The sequence below is a fragment of the Vulpes vulpes genome, chromosome 6 (genome assembly GCF_048418805.1).
Source record: "Vulpes vulpes isolate BD-2025 chromosome 6, VulVul3, whole genome shotgun sequence".
In the NCBI taxonomy this organism is placed as follows: domain Eukaryota; kingdom Metazoa; phylum Chordata; class Mammalia; order Carnivora; family Canidae; genus Vulpes; species Vulpes vulpes.
In genome coordinates this window covers 5,025,892-5,042,430 of record NC_132785.1, presented here as the reverse complement: position 1 = coordinate 5,042,430, position 16,539 = coordinate 5,025,892, and the positions used below count along the sequence as shown (strand labels likewise).

At 47.8% G+C, this 16,539-nt stretch overlaps 1 long non-coding RNA gene across 5 annotated transcripts; it reads right to left on the bottom strand.

Annotated features, from left to right (window-relative positions):
* Positions 1-1,847: 1,847 nt before the first annotated feature.
* Positions 1,848-11,450, bottom strand: LOC112933920 (uncharacterized). 5 transcript variants are annotated; one of them, XR_012001980.1, is made up of 7 exons: positions 11,291-11,450; positions 10,916-11,022; positions 10,635-10,743; positions 9,792-9,891; positions 9,527-9,619; positions 6,883-7,090; positions 1,848-6,490 (listed from the first exon to the last, which is right to left on the bottom strand). It is a non-coding gene; the product is annotated as an uncharacterized lncRNA (long non-coding RNA). The 5 variants fall into 5 exon arrangements; XR_012001977.1 differs by having other exon boundaries at positions 9,792-10,743; XR_012001976.1 differs by having other exon boundaries at positions 9,527-10,743.
* Between the last annotated feature and the right edge of the window lie 5,089 nt (positions 11,451-16,539).

Here is a 16,539-nt window from a genome sequence, read left to right as displayed (position 1 = left end):
CTGGACAAGGGCATTTCTTTGTAACATCACACATCATATATCATCCTATCGCTTTCCAATTTCATTTCACTTCATCTTCATTTCCCTTTCTATTTGGAGATATGCCCAAAAACAGACCCCAAGTCATCTACAGTATTCCGTTTGGCAAGGCTCAAGGAGCCCTCAGTTGTCCCTGTATTTGGATTCCAACTGCATTCATTCCGTTAGGATACTACAGGGTGTGTTATCCTGGCTCTTAGATCCAGCTCCTTGCCCGCCCCTCTTTGACGGAGCAAGTGGAATTGCAGCTGCTCCTACGTCTCAGTGGACACAGTGGATATTTCCTGTGTAAAGACAAATCCTTTTAAAAGAAGTGGGACAATAATATTATGTTATGAAGGTATCAGGGATGCCATTACGCACCCCTCAGCCTGATGGTCAGTCTAGATCTTGCTCAGTTTGGCAGGACCCCTGCCCAAGCACAGGACAGGGGCTCCCCCGATGCTCCTTTTGGGTCTATAGGTATCCTGGGAAGTTGTGGGGAGGTGTCTGCACAGGGCAGTTGGACAGAAGCAAGCCTGCGGCACTGCTAGGGTCGCCCTGTCAGTCTGTCAGCTGGCAAGGAGCCCGCTTCCTCCTGCGTGCAGCTCGGAGATGGAGGGGATGGTGGTCTCCACACAGGTAAAGCCTGGGTGGGCGGCGATGAAGGCCCCATTTAAGGTGGCTTTTGGGTGCATGCAAGGGACCCAGCACCTACTGATTGTAGGCCTATCGGTCTACTCCTTGGGACCTTCCTCTTACCCCCTTGACAGTGTCTCCTCCCCATCCTGGCCACTCTCTTGCTCAGGGCCTAGGTCACTGGGTCCCTATCCTAGAACCACTAGAGCTCTCTATTCTCTATTCTCTGTGAGTTCCTTTCACACACCATCTTTACCGTCGTCCCAAACGGCTATAGTCCTTTACTTTCATAAGAGAACTTGATTTCCTTATCTAAACCACAGCCCACAGCTCCCAGCCAAAGCATCTGGATTCCCTTTCCTCGGGGGCCCAGAAAGTTCCATCTTCAAAGCTCTTTGAAAACCTTCAAATAGACCCATATCCTAGCTCTACAACAGTGTCTGCTGACAAAGGGTGGTGAGCCCACACTAAACACTCAATTCCAGGAACAGGGTGCTCACCAGAATGTTCCCTCAACAGAACACTAAGTCGGCACAGCAGTAGCCCATAAAAATAATACGTGCGGTTTTCTTATGTTTTCCTACGCCCTTTTTATGACAATATGTCTGAATTAAATCAAGATCTCCAATTTACATAACTTTGAGACATCTTAAGAGATCTATTTCAAGAGCTGAATGGGAAGTGGATGAGCCAAAGCTCTCTTCCTGAAGTGTTTTTTAGGTTTGCTCGAGCACACGGCACCGTCAATGCCTGAAATGTCTATGCTGTGATGTTGCAACAATTTTTATCTGGAAAACTTCTTATTTCTTCATCTTTTATGATGCCTCAGGATCTCCAGGCACACCATTGTGTGCCTGTTATCCGTTATTCTGTTTCTCACATCACTCAATAGTGTCTATTCATTGCTTGATTTTACAGGTGAAGAAACTGAAAGCATGAGGTGTTAAAGGGATGGATTTAAAAATGGTATCATTTTGGGTTTATAAACATAAACATGTTGAGGGCTCCTGAGACAAGAAGCCGATTTGTTTTCTGGAAAATCTGCACCTCCTACCTGGGTACATTTCACACACCCAGCAACACCATTGAGGATTATCCTTTGACCTATTTAATCAGTTGATAGAGGAAAACGGAACCTTATTATGGTTTATCTCAATGGATTTTATTTGAAATTCTCTACTTCCTTTTCTTTTCTTTTTTAAGATTATTTATTTATTCATGAGAGACACAGAGAGAGAGGCAGAGACATAAGGAGAGGGGAGCCCGATGCAGGACTTGATCCCAGGGCCCTGCATCACGACCTGAGCCAAAGGCAGCCGCTCAACCACGGAGCCACCCAGGCATCTCCCAAACACAAGTTCCCCATTTTCTAATAGTTTAATTTTGTCATCCTTCTGAATTGCGTGGGGCGCAAATGTGACAGAAACCCTAAGCGCGTGGGGGGCAATGCTTTCCTATTCTACCAGGAGGCAGTCTTAGCTATTTCATTTCTAAAAGGAAAGGAACGATCTAGAAAAAGGGGAAGCTAAAAGTAACCCACGCTTCCACGGCTTGTTCCAGAAGTAGGAACAGATGGTTGACGCCGAGCAACAAGGAGGAAGCTTGCTGTGCCCCCCCTCTCCACAGCCCAAGTCAGCGCAGGCATCAGCGGCGCCAGGGCAGCTGCGGGCACCGACGCCCCGAAACCAGGTGGAGCCCAGCTCTGCCTTTCCTCCTTTTCTTATAGAAACTCACCCCTGGCCATGATCACATGATGGTGTCTCTGCTGCTGAAAATTGGATGGAACTTCAGGAGCACGTGCTTGTCAAACATGCAAGCCTCCCCCTCCACCCCAACCTGTGCTCCAGTGTGGGGAAGTGGGTCACACGGAGGCACTCCGTGGCTTTCACACTGCATCAGAGGGTTGTGGCAAACAGGATGATGAGTGTTGCAAGGGGCAGAGACCACAAACCGTCTGCCACCACCTCCAGTCACCACACGGAAGCTCATGGTTGCCTCCCTCTCTCAACCCTTTCCTGGCAAAGAGCATCTGACACTTTGCAAGAGGGCAGCTGCTTTCTGGAAAGAGGGCAGCTCTAACTAAAAGGTGTGATCAGGCAAGAGAAAGAAAAAAAAAACCCAACTCTCAGATCACCGGCTCTTTTAGGGTACATCTGCATTCCCAAGGGTGATGGGTCCCAAATGTGAGCCCTTGCTTTTGATTCAGCTCTGAGTGAGCAAAAAGGAATTGAGAAGCAGCAAGACAGAAGCGACGCTCCCCCCACCCCCCCGCCCCCCCAGGAAGCAGCCTTTCTGCTTTGGTTGGCCTGTGTTAAGAGCAGATTCTGCTCAGACCACTATGAGGCGCATCCTCCAAAAAGCTGCATCTTCCAGAAGATGATGTAAAGATGGCTCTGGGGGAGCAGGCATGATGTTCAGAGGAAAGGTCTATTCATTTCCTACCACTGCTATAAATAATTACGGCAGATCCATGGCTTAACACAAAACACCTGTATTATCTTCCTGTTCTGGAGCTCCAAAGTCCAAAATGGGTTTTACTGGGTTGATGTCATGTGTCAGCAAAGGTGTGTTCTTTCTGGAGGCTCTAGGGATGAGTCCATTTTCCTGCCTTTTCCAGCTTCTAGAAGCTGCCTACGTTCCTTGGCTCATGGTCCCACTCCTCCATCTTCGAAGCCAGCACTGTGGCAGGCCTAGTGATCCTCACACTGCCATCTCTCTGGTGCTTCCTCTTCTCTGTCCTCCTCCTGAGGACCCTTGTGATGGCCACAGGCCATCTGGGTAATCCCGGACAACCTCCTCGAGATCAGCTGATTAGCAACCTTAATTCCCTCTGAAATCGTAATGGTCGCATTGCCAGGGAACATCACATAGTCACAGGTTCCAGGAATTAGAATGGAGACATCTTTGCGGGGGGGGGGGGGGGGGGGATGATTAATCTGCCTACCACAAGAGGGATCACCAAAGAGTTTGCTTTTGTATCTCTATATCCTCATAGCAACCATGGAGGTGGAATATTTACCAAGAAACTTTAAGAATTTTTTTTTTTTTAAGATTTAAGATTTTTAAAATGTACTCATGAGAGACGCAGAGAGAGAGAGGCAGAGACACAGGCAGAGGGAGAAGCAGGCTCCATGCAGGGAGCCCAGTGTGGGACTCGATCCCGGGTCTCCAGGATCACACCCTGACCTGAAGGCGGCACTAAACCGCTGAGCCACCCGGGCTGCCCGAAATTTTAAGAATGTAAGTACTTTGCACTTTTTCCAAAGATACTCTCCTAATAAGAGACAGAGCTGGAACATGACCCAGATCTGTTTCGAAAGCCCGTGCTCAGCCTCCCCACACTACGCTCCTACCCAGGACGCAACCTGGCCCCTCTCCTGAATCCCTACAACACATGGAGCCTGAAGATTCTTCAGCAGGAGCCTCAGAGAAAATTCATCTTCCTTTAGGAATTTCAAAAAATACTAGTCATAAATAATAAAAAGTCAAGACAACTGGCTTCTACTTCATATGGCATTGCAGCCACTGCATACCTGGGCAAGGTGCCAAAACTTGCAGGTTCTCGGGATCCTCAACCTTAAAACCAAGGATCTGGATGTCCAAGTCCATGGATTTATGATGTCTAAGACACCTTCCAGCTCTAAAATTCTAAAACCCAGTAATCACACTGGTGAAACCACTATGCTGCAGGGCAGGCCCACCCAATGCATGGCTGAGCCATCCCAGATGCCCCTCGTTATTGTCACGTGCTCAGCAGTAACGTATTCCAGGCACCCAAACCTATCAGCTACTTTTAGCATTTTTTCTCGGGAGCCCTGGCCTCCTGCTCCAAGTTGGACATTCTCCCGCCCGTACTTGTTGAACACGTTTTCTCCCATCATTTTTGTCCACTGCCATGTCGGGACTTCTCGTCTGACAGTCTCCGTCTCCTGTGCTAGATCTTCTCTTTTCCGGACCCCCTTCTTCCTCTTTCTTGATGTATCCCTTTGTTTTGATGGACCACACACTCTGGTAGTTTCCTAGGGAAGTATAAAAGGAAGGCAATGCATGTGAAGGCTCGGAAAATGCCTTTCTTCTCACCTCAATGTGTGTAGCTTATAAATTCAGGGTGGAAGGGCGCTGCGGCTCAGCGAGGCCCCTTGTCTGCTAACTCTGGATGGCAATCGGAGGTGGTGACTCGTGAGCCTTTGTAGATTGCTGGGGTTTTATTATTATTATTATTATTTTGGTCTCTCTCTCCAGAAGTTTTTGGAACCTTTATCTCTCGTGTCGTGCAGCTCATAATGATGAGCCTTGCTGTGAGTCTTTCTTGGGTTGTTGCGCTGGGCAGTCCGTGAGCGCTGTCACCTGGAACTCGGCCCTCCAGTTCCCAGAGCTTATCTCGTCGCGTTGCTTTGTCTCGTTTTACTACTTCCTCCTCCTCTTTTTTTCTCTTCTGTATGAAAGTCTTGGTAGTTCATATTGAACATTCTAGATGGATCTATCTCTTTTATTTTTCACATCATCCACTGCTATAATTTCACTTCTGTTTTATGTGCGATTTCTTCCATATGATCTCGTAGCCTTTTAATTTTTTGGAAAAGTATCATTCTTAACCTCAAAGAAATGTTTCTTCCTTTGCTTACTTTTACAGGCTCTCATTCCTGTTTTGGATTCAATGTCTTCTCTTAATTCATTGGGGATGTTAGGTTTTTCGTTTTTTTTTTTTTTTTTTTAACTTTTTATTATGAAGTAATTCTAGAATTGGCGGGAAGTTGCAAGGATAGTACAGGGAGGTGCCAAGTGCCTCTTACCCCTTTGCCCAGTATCCCCCGATGGTTACATCTTACATACTTGAAATATTATATCAAAACTAAGGAACTGACATTGGTGCAAAGTGTTCGTATAATTCTCTGTCATTCGATCCCATAAAATACATCACCACTAAGATCCCCCTTGTGCTGCCCCTTTATAATCTCATCCTTTCTCCTTCACCACAGAACATTGACTTTTTAAAGTTATTTTTTCCTATTTTCAGCATAATCTGTTTCCTCAATGTCCTTTCTCTCCCTCTCTCTCTTTCTCTCATCCCTTTCATTTTGGAAGCTACTCAAAAATGTCTGATAATGTTGCCTGTTGACTCATAGTTGAGCATGAAGCTTAGTTGTGGATGGTTAAGGGCCTCATCTCAGGGAGATCATAAGCAAGTTTGCTTTTTCATTGGAGGATCCTCCAGTGTCATCATCTGGGATCTTTTCTCTAGGCCCATTTGAAGGGTCCAGCAAAGAATCCTCTGATCTTCACCCCAGGGTTGGGGAGGACTATAAGCCTGCCTGCCAAATTCCTGAAAGCAGAGTGTGGGGAGGGAGTGAAGAGCCTACTATTCCAAGGGCAGATTTTTCACTTAATTCCCCTGTTTTCAGCTTGTACTCCTGTCTCTCCCCACTCTCCTTCACTGTGGTTCTCCTGAGTTTCTTAAGTTCAATTTCTTTAAAGAATAAGCCTCCAGTCTCTCAGTCCAGCAAGAAGGCAGTTGCCTAAACTTCACAAAGATAGGGAAGGGTGTCTTAACCGCTCCCGACAGATTTCTAGGAAATTCCGGGTTCTCAGCCTTTTGCCTCATGGCACCTCACACTTGTTCAGAACCTTTCTGTGGGTCTGAAAATAAAACCCCAACTTGCCACCGTGCTTCCTCTCGAGAGGGAGCTCATGTAACCAACATTAGTTACAAATCCTCTAGCGCCCCAAATTTTGTTGAAGTCTCTTTCATCTGATGCTGTTTCTTAACCAATTCACTTTGTCCTCTTGGACTTTTGTATTTTCTTTTTTCCTCTCCAGTCATTTTAATAAGATCCTAAGAGGGAAAGGAGCATGTTGTTAATCTGCCATGCTTATGCAGCATTCAATAACTGCTGTTTAGAACAACATTTGAAAAATATGATGAAAGCTGAATCTGTGTTCTAGTGAATTTTAAATATAGAAGTAACATGGTAGTATATTTCAGAAAAGTATCGCACACACACACAAAGTTAAGATTACTTCCACTACTCAAAATTAATTTCTTTACCCCTCATTTGCCTTTAAAACTTTGTTGGGTGATATATCGCTCTATCTCCCAGGTACATTCACCCTCACTTCCTACTACTGCAATACCAGGGTTGTGAAGTTTGACAGCATACGTGAGGGAAGGCTAAAATCGAAACGAGCTCCAGACAGTATGTAACTTTTGCCTCTAGAGTTAATCACCTCTAACAAACGACATGGACCCACAGGGTTCTTTCTCTGGGTTCTTTGCAGATGACTTGAATGAATGATGCTTTTGTCTGGTCTTCTCATTTTTGTCGTCTAGAATCCAGACTGCTTCTGAGTGACCATTGCCCAAGAGGATGCCAAACAGGGAGACAGAGAGCTGGGTACAGGAGAAGTTGGTTTTGAAAGATCCGAGTAGGGTCTCCTGAAGGTTGAGAACATGAAACAAGGGTGTAAGCAAGAGAGAGAGACCTTGCCAAGAAGAAAGAATTTAGCAAGAATGAGACCAAAGAGAAAAGTGGAAAAAAAAACAAAAAAAACAAAGAGAAAAGTGGACAGTAATGGAAACAAAGACAATGGAGAATGTATGAGAAGAGAACGAAAGCAATACGAAAGAGAGACATGAACCCAACACAAAGAAAGCCAGCACCGTTAACCAGTAGGTATTGGTCTGAACAGAATTGAAGTTAGCCCATTCATTGGCTCAACAAATACGCAATAAATCTATGAAGGAGTTACCATGTACAAGCCTGGGTAGGAAGGAATAAAATAGGCCAACAAACATTTTTTTAAAAAAGAGAGAAAAGGAAATATCAGATGGTAAGAATTAAAATAAATGTAGTTGAGTGACAAAGTTGTCTCCGGGTGGTGGTGGTTTAAGTTCAAATTTGAATGACAAAGAGGGAAGGAACCAGCCTGCAGAGATCGAGGCAAATGATGAGCAAAATGCAAATTGAAAGCATAATGAGCATAATGAGCTATCATATCACTTTAATACCTATCAGACTGGCAAAAATTCAAAAGTTCGGCGATGCCAAATATTGGCAAGGATATAGAGCAACAGGAATTCTTATTCACGGCTGAAGGGAGGACAAATTGGTGCAACCAGTTTGAAAGTAATTCTGTGTTACCTGGAAAGTAGTGACATGCTTATATCCTCCAAACGACTAGTCCACACCTAGGTATGTGCCACAGAGAAACTTTTACATGTATACTAGGAGATGTGTCTGAGAATGTTCGTAGTTTTGTTGTAACAGCAAAAGGTGGGATAGGCTCAATGTCCACCAATGGTAGGCTATAAAATCGATAATTGCATCTTGATATTTTAGTGCAATAAAATACGATATAGCAGCGAAAAGGCATGCCTTACACCCCCATTCAACATCATGATGAACCTCAGGAACATAGAACAGAGTGAAAAAAAAGCAAGTGGCAGAAATACTATGATTTCATTAACACGCAATCTAAACCCTGTTTAGAGATACAGACCAACCAACCATAAAGAAAAGCAAGAGGATGCTCGATACAAAATTCAGGCTAGCATTTATCTCAGAGTGGGCTGGGATCAGGGAGGAGCTCACAAGTTTGACAGTTAAATGACTGGTGATTGGTGGGTACATGAATATAAGGTATGTTGTTTTTCTTTAAACGTGATATGTATCTTATAAATATTGCATGTATTCATCACAAATTGCTTTTAGCTAAAAAACAAAATGCAAAAAGTGGGGCGATACTGTAGGCAGAGGAAACAATGAACACCAAGGCTAGATTTTTCTACAGGATGTGAGAGAGGAGGCCGGTGTGGCTGAAGCCCAGCCGATGAGCACGAGGTAGAGAAAGATGAGGTCAGAGGACTGAATATATGGGGTGACTGATAATGAGAAGAATAAGGGCCAAGATAGTGAGGGATTCAATAGTGTTGAAGAATTGCTGGAGTGAGGATAACAGAAGTATTCGTGTTTTCCAGAGAAATACAGACAACAGGATATAAAAGAAATTTATCGTGAAGAAGTGGTTCGTGTGACTATGAGAGCTGAGAAGTCCCAGGGCCTGCCATCTGCCAGCTGGAGACCCAAGAAAACCAGTGGTATAATTCGGCCCAAGTCAGAAGACCTGAGAACCAGGGGCCCCGTGATGTAAATTCTAGTTCAAGGGCAAGAGGAGATGAGACGAGATGTCCCAGTTGAAACAGCAAGGCAGAAAAGAAAGGGGGGTTGTGAGTTCCTCCTTCCTCCATATTTTTGTTCACTTCAAGCCCTCAACCGATGGAATGATGCCCACCCACCACAGGAGGCCCATCTACTTTACTGAGTCAACCAATTCAAATGCTAATCTTTTCTGGAAACACCCTCACAGACACCCCCCCCCCAAAAAAAATCATGTTTAACCAGACAGCTGGGGATCCCTTGATCCAGTCACACATAAAATTAAGCATCACAGTGGAGTAAGTGGTCTGGGGGGTCAAGGGATGATGCTCAGACAACAGGAGGCTTTGAAGTTAAGATTTCAGAGGTGAGGGGCGCCTGGGTGGCACGGTCAGTTGGGTGACCGACTCTTGGTTTCGGCTCAGGTCTTGATTTTGGGATCATGCGATGGAGAGTTGCATCTGGTTCTGCGTTCACTTTGGAGTCCGCCTGGGATTCTCCTTACCTCTCTCTGCCCCTCCCTCCCCCACCCTGCGTGCACATTGTCTTTCTCTCTCTCTCTCTCTCTCAAATAAATAAATCAATCTTAAAAAATATATTTTGGAGGTGACAGTGATGACGATGTCATAGGATCTTAAGAATGAGTAGTCAAAAGGGTTGAGAAAGTAGAAGGCAGGTGGGGTGTGGGACCTGGACTAATCTGACAAGCCACTTACCAGACAGCCGTGAGGGCCACCGCGGGGTCACCTGTCCTGTCACCTCCAAACCAGCTACCTTGAGATCCAACTTTTTGTCCTAATCTTCAGTTTCTGTGGGAAGGGGGAAGTTTGGTTAATGAATGGACCAAAGGGGGAGCATGCCCGGGCTCTTGGTGGCAGCAGAGTTCCAGGGGGCCGACACACTGGCCCCAAGAGGGCAGAAGGCCAGTCAGTGGGCCACACGGTATCTTCCCACAGCCCCTCCAATCTTCAAGGAGCTTACTAAGCTCAAAAGTGGTGAGTATGTTGAATTCCTCTTTGAAAATGGGGAAGAAGTCGAACCCCATGTCTAAATTTAATGCAGCATGCATAGGTGGGGCAATCTGCAAGAGAGAAGAGCGTGAGAACCAAGGCCCAGAAACAGAAATCACAGGAAGGACTTGACGGGCTGCCAGTCTTGAAGTGAGGAGCCTGTCCAGAGTTGCCACACCTGTGACAGGCAGTGGGGCACCAGCCACGACCTTTCAAGAGGGCACTGGGTCTCGGAGACATTAGCTATTTGCCCAAGATTATTCACTTGCTAACATGCTAGAGGCAGGATTTGAACCCAGGCCCACTGGACTCCGCACCTGTGTTCCTTACCACCATCCAGCAGCTGGAGAGAGGAAGTACATCCACTGGGTTCTGAGGCTGAGTGGGGGCCCTCCAGGGAGGAGGGGAGAAGGGAAGACGAAGGGAAATGGTAGCAGGCTGAGGAGCGCACGGGGCGAGCAGAGCCAGGAGATGAGCCACCGCACTGTGCACAGGCTTCGGCGGAGGCCACGCCAGCTGACCAGGTCCCCAGGGCCACACACTTTCTCACCTCCAAGCAAGGGAGCTGCTTCCTCCCTCCAGAATTACTTCTCCTCCGTCTTCACCTCAAAGCTTTTTCTTACTCTTCAAAATTTATTCCAGGGGCCATTATATCGATATTCATTTTCTGATTTTCCTTACTGACTTCTGATTATGTAAGACTATGTCCTTATTTATTTATTTATTTATTTATTTTGAAACTACCCACCGAAATGCTTGGGGGTAAAGGGGCACCATTCCTGCCATTATTCACAGAAGTCTCGGAATCACATACCTACATACGCCCAGAGAAGTGCTGGTGAGATGCCCACACTGGGGGGAAGCTAGGCCGAGGCGAATGGGTACGCTCTGCCCTGTGTGCGCAACTTCCGTAATTCTTGAAGCTATTGCAAAATCACAAAGGTGTTTACTGTTAGAGCTAAGAAGCAGGAAGGGAAAGCCAAGAAAGAGAAAGAGGAAAAGGAGGGGGGAGGGGTGGGAGAGAAGGGGGAGCATCTCCTGCTCCGCACCCCTGCAGGCTCTCTTACAAGGACATTGCACTCCTGAGACCTTCACCTTCCATGTTGCTGTTGTCATGGGGTCTCCAACCTGATATGGAGCCTTCAAAACTCTCTTTATCTCCACTAAGCAATGTAGGTGCAGGAAACTAGAGACCCAGGTTTCTTCCAGAAACAAAACAAAACAAAAGGTGGAGGAGTTATGCCCCAGGAGCCCTCCCTTCCCAGGTGGTCCAAGGGCACATGGTCCCCCCTCCGCCCATGGCCATACCGGTGGTTTCCCTTCCTTTCAGCCCAGCATTGCTGTTAACCCATTGGATGGCTTCTCTGCTTCCAGAAAAATAAGACTGTCTGTCCTGCCACCCAGCACCACGGAGACTATCCCCGAAGCCGGTTTTCCTGCTACTAGGTCGGTTTCCCGAGTCCCACTCACCGGCTCCTCCTTTAACCTCCCGTGGCTGAGAATTGCAAAATCCAAAGAGTGGATTAAATCATCCGCGGGCTCTCTTCCAGCCCTGCCATCTGCGGTTCTGCGGCTCTTGAGAAATCAGACCTGAATACCCCCAAAGGGGCCTGGCCTTCCTAGGAGATCTAAGAACCTTCTCGGCCTAGGCTGGGCTGCCAGCGCCCTCTCGTGAGCAGATCTGACCCGCCACAGAGCCAGGAAATGACGTCGTCAGGAAATGGCAAAATCAAAATAGCAACGAGGCAAGCACCTAAATATTAAGGGTTGACCTTGATCGGGGCCTTGGATGCCGACCTGCAGGCCGCACCAGGCTTACCCCCTCCACCCTTGCAGCACCCCCATGGAGGGAGCCGTGCTACTTCTGCCATTTTAGAGATGCCTTGTCCAAGGCCGCCCAGCTCCCACCGCAGCCCTGAACTCAGGCAGCGGGATTCCAAGCTGTCTTCAGAACTCACACTACCGTGTCCCATCAGAGGAAAATGTCTTTAAGAGGTTGTCAGAAGTGGAAAACTACTTTAGGGAGCCCCTAGCCAGCATCTCCCCCCCGCGTGGCCCACTCTAGAGGCGGGTCCGCAGAAGGGTGGTGAGGTTATGGGAGCAGGTTGGTGGGGGTGCGGAGACCCAGGGGTCCAAGATCAAACAAGTTTGACCAATTCCAAGTTGAAGAACATTTAAGGTGACGCAGCCCCCTGCCTTCATTACGCTCGGGTGAAAGAAAGAATGAGATAGAATAATGAGAAAGAACGTGATCGAATGTGTCACGTATACCCCCAACTCTTTAGTTTCTCTTTAGTTCCTCTATGTCAGAGCATATCAGGCCAGGTGGCTCTTTGCTGTGGGACCTTTCTTGTGGGTGGCAGGACAATTAGCCCCATCCCTCGCCTCTGCCCACTAGATGCCAGGAGCACCCCTGCCCTCTCCTCACGTTGTGACCACCAAAAATGGCTCCAGACATTGCCAAATGTGAGGGGCAACAACGCACCTGGTGACCCCCTTGTTTTAGGCCATCGAGTTCTTGTCTTCATGGAGCGACTCAAAGGACTAATGCTGCAGGGCACTCACTTCCAGAAACACCGTCCTAGCTCACTGATGCTCGGCTTGTAGGCGAGGAAATGAAGACCCAGGGAGGTGAGGTGACTTGCTCATGTCAGTTAGGTCACTGGGGTGATGCCTGTAAGAGCCATTTCCACAGGGGCTTCGGGCCTGTCCTAGCACCTCCTGGGTGACTCTGACAATGGGGGCTGAGGGCGGGATCCAGAGGCAGGTCCGTGAAGCCCTTACCTTGGTCACCGCCGCTGTTTCACAGATACTCAAATCCTCCAGCCGCGTGTTTTCCTCCTATTGATGCAGCTGGTGGACCCGGGGACTCAGACACTTGTCAAAAGAAAGACCAGCTCATGACTGACCCCGCCGTCAAGGTCATACTGCAATGAATTTCTCTTTTCCAACCAAAAGCACTGGGAGGCTAAGTTCAGAAAGAATCCCTTTTCCTTAAGAATTCCCCTGAAGTCCCCTTCCTCATGGGCTCCCCAACAATGGTAGTATTGAGGGCCAAAGGTAACATCCTGTGTCTCTTTTTCCCCGAGGAACCTTTGGAATGGGGGCAGGTTCCATCTACTGAGGCTGATGTGATGTGGAATCAGGATCAGGTGCGTAGATACTAGGGGGTCCGATGGAGTCTTAGAGAGCAAATGCTGTGCTTTCTAGAGTGCTCCTCAAGCAGAGGCCAAATTCTGAGGTCAGGAGGACCCAAAGGAGGGGGAGGTTGGATGAGGTATAAACTTAGTACCTACCCTTCCTCTCCATGGGCTAGCGTATAGATCATTCCAGAAGCAGGGACACACTTTATGCCTTTCTCGGTCCACTGCAACTTTGGGTTTCAACCCCCTAGATGCTAACCTTGGAAGATTAGGGGGATAGTCTATGGCCAGTTGCTTCCGGTCCACATGGTGCTCTAGAGAGAGCTGTGCTTGCCCAGGAGGTGCCCACACAGTGTGGACAAGGCTAGCTGCCGTTCCCACTGTGCTTGCCACGGGGCCAGCGCTGCTCTTCATGCTTTGCCCTTATAACTCATTTTGAGTAAGGAAAGGGTTAAGGTATAGGCAGGGAGCGATGGGGACCCCTGACCAGGCCCTAAAACTATTCCTGGTAGGCAGAAGCTGCTTAGAGTGAAGGAGAGATAAGGGACTAGACCAGACCACTCGGCCTTGCGTGCTGGGCCCTGCGCGTTTCTTTGGCATCTACACTGTAATCACAGAAAATGGGCAAAGCTCAAAGAAGTAAGTCATTAAGGCCATTGCCACCAGTCCCTGCTCAAACCCAGATGGCATAAGACTCCCGAGGCCACAGCTTCCTGGTCAAGTTCTCCATGAAAGGCCAGCCCTGAACACTCTCCGTGGCAGCCCACTGGGGACCCCTCCCCAGAGAGCTTTTCCTTTCCTTGCCGCTCCCACCTTCACTTAGTAGATGTTCACTTCCCCCCCAACCTCCCCCCCAACCCCTCCCACCCCCCCGTTGTGTCTGTGAGACCCGCTCTCCGACTCGGGAGACAAGAACCCTGCCATCCTGCCCCAGGTTCATGTCCACAAGCTCGCGTGGCAGGCACTGCTATGATGCCCGTCTGCAGATGAGACACGAGCATCAGATAAGTTGCACGAGGCCACAGAACTAGTAAGTATGGGAGCCAGCTTTGAAATCCAAGGGGCCTGGACCCAGAACCCCCCCCCCACCCCTGCCCCCCCCCCCCATCCCCACAAGGCTGAAAACACAGCTCTGGGAGCCCTGCCGTTAAGGTGATAAAGACACCGTGGACTTGGCGGGGAACCACCCAGGGCACAGTACTGACACGGGAGAGCTAGGTTCTTGTCTCCTGGAGTCGAAGGATGAATCTCAGGGACAATGGAGAATGAGTAAAGCCATAGGAGTTTAGTAAGCAAAGATGCAGAGAAAACTCTGGGAAGTGAGAGGAGTCCCAACAGGGTTGCCACTGAAGGCTTTTTGGTTGGCCTTTTATTGAGAACCTAGCCAGGGAACCCAAAGCCTTGAGATCCTCGTGCTGTCTTGGTTTGAGCAGGACTATTGATATCATCTTTTTTTTTTTTTTTTTTAATATCATCCTTAATGTCTTATTTCTTCAAGGTCTGATGAGTTTCTATGATTACTTGGTAACCATTAAAGGAAGATACTCCCTAACATTTTGGAGCTAGGGAGCCAGGTTTATTATTATTATTATTATTATTATTATTATTTTCACTGTCTTATCTCTGTTTCCTTAGGGTGGGTAGGAGCCTGACTCTGGGTCCTCTCGGTGTCTTTGGGATTTATGGGAGCCTGACTCTGGGCCTCTCTCTTGTCTTCCCCACCTAGCCCCGTCTCAGAACAAGCTCTGTAATGACTGGAAAGACAGGAAAAACCAACTCTTCCTTTTCAAAAGGCGACGTGTTGCCCTTTTGGGAAAATGACATATATAAAGCAGAATCTGATCAACCATCTTCCTAAAGGGTGATTTTCTAGACAAGGATAAAGACCCGAGTAAGTGCTTTTCTTCCCGTGGGGACACCACGATGAGCTAGAAACACTTGATTTTGGTCCCCTTGCTGGGCCTGCTGCTTTGCGTGAGGCTCGTGATGTGTGGAACCCAAAGCGATGCTGCCATCTGCTGTAGAAGTGGAGGATTTCCCCCTCTCTTTCCTAAACAATTTAACAGTTGGAGAAATAAAGGAGAGAGAGAGATTTCAGTCTCAATCCATCTCCCCATGTGCTAAGTTGGTGCCTAGTTGTGATCATGGCCAAAGACATAATTTTGGTTCACCTCCCATGAGAGTATATTTCAAGGTCTTTTTTTTAAATAAAGATTTTATTTATTTATTCATGAGAGACACACAGAGAGAGGCAGAGACACAGGCAGAGGGAGAAGCAGGCTCCCTGCGGGCAGCCGCATGTGGGACTCGATCCCAGGACCCCAGAGATCATGACCTGAGCCAAAGATAGATGGTCAACCATTGAGCCACCCAAGTGCCCATATTTCAAGGTCTTAATTGCAGTGTTGATGCTTAACCAACAGACCACTGACTTCCCTCAACCGCCACCACCACCACAGATATCCGGGCATGGTGATCTCTCACCTGGCCCTGGAGCCACTTCCAGCTAATCACCTGCCACTGTTTCCTTCCCTACACACTTTCTTCTCCAGGTGATCACCTTCAAGGAGGGCAGAGCACATACTCCCCTTCGTGCAACCCCCGGCGGTCCCCCAGGGTCAAATGCAGACTCTTAGCATGGCCTGGGCAGCCCCACCTCATCTAGCTCCTGCCTGCTCTGACCTCTGGGTTCCTCCAACCATGACCTTCTGTCTGTTTTTTTTTTTTTTTTGCACGAGAAAGGCTCCTTTGTGCCCCTTGGATCTTCTGTATTTGCCATTCTTTCTGCCAAAAGGTTGCTCTGGACCCCAGTCTCTGCAGTCTGTCTCCTCTGTGTTACTTAAAACTTAGAATCAATGTCACCTCCCCAGGGACACTTTCTGGCCACTTATTTTAAGACATAAAGCCTCCGTCTCTACTACATAACAGATAAATGATAAATATTAATTTCCTTCTGTTTACCAGACAGCACAGGCTCTGATGCTGTTGATCAGAAACAAAGCCACGAGCACGGAGAATTACTGTGTGGAGCCCTCACCTGCCCCCGGCTCTGATGTTGGCACAGGATTGGGAGAGCACATTACCAATTAGAAGAAGTTCATTCAGCTGAGAAGGCCGAGGGAAGAGCTATTAGCGGGTGAGTTGGGCTTGTCCCCCCTCCCGGGCCCCCCCCACGCACACACGGTGGTCCTTACCGTCACCCACACCCCGGGTCCCACACAGCTACCATAATCCATGTTCATAAAAAGAGACACCTCCGGATCTCCTCTGGTTTCTCCTCTCAGGCTAAAAGTCAGAGACGGATCTCAGGCATAAAAGCCATGGAAAAATGCACTTTGGATTGTGAATCACCTTCCTGCTGTTTTCATTAGAGAAAGTCCTTAACCATGTATGGAGTGTCTGAAAAAGACAACATTTGAGCGACATTTTACAGGCTGCAAATGCTTTCACATACAGGGTCTCGATTATATCCCATCACGACCTCTACAGGTGAGGGTGGCTACTGGCCCACAGATCTAGCAAGCAACCAAACCCAAGTCGCATGCCCAAGGCATTGGAAGTATTTCTTTTTCATAA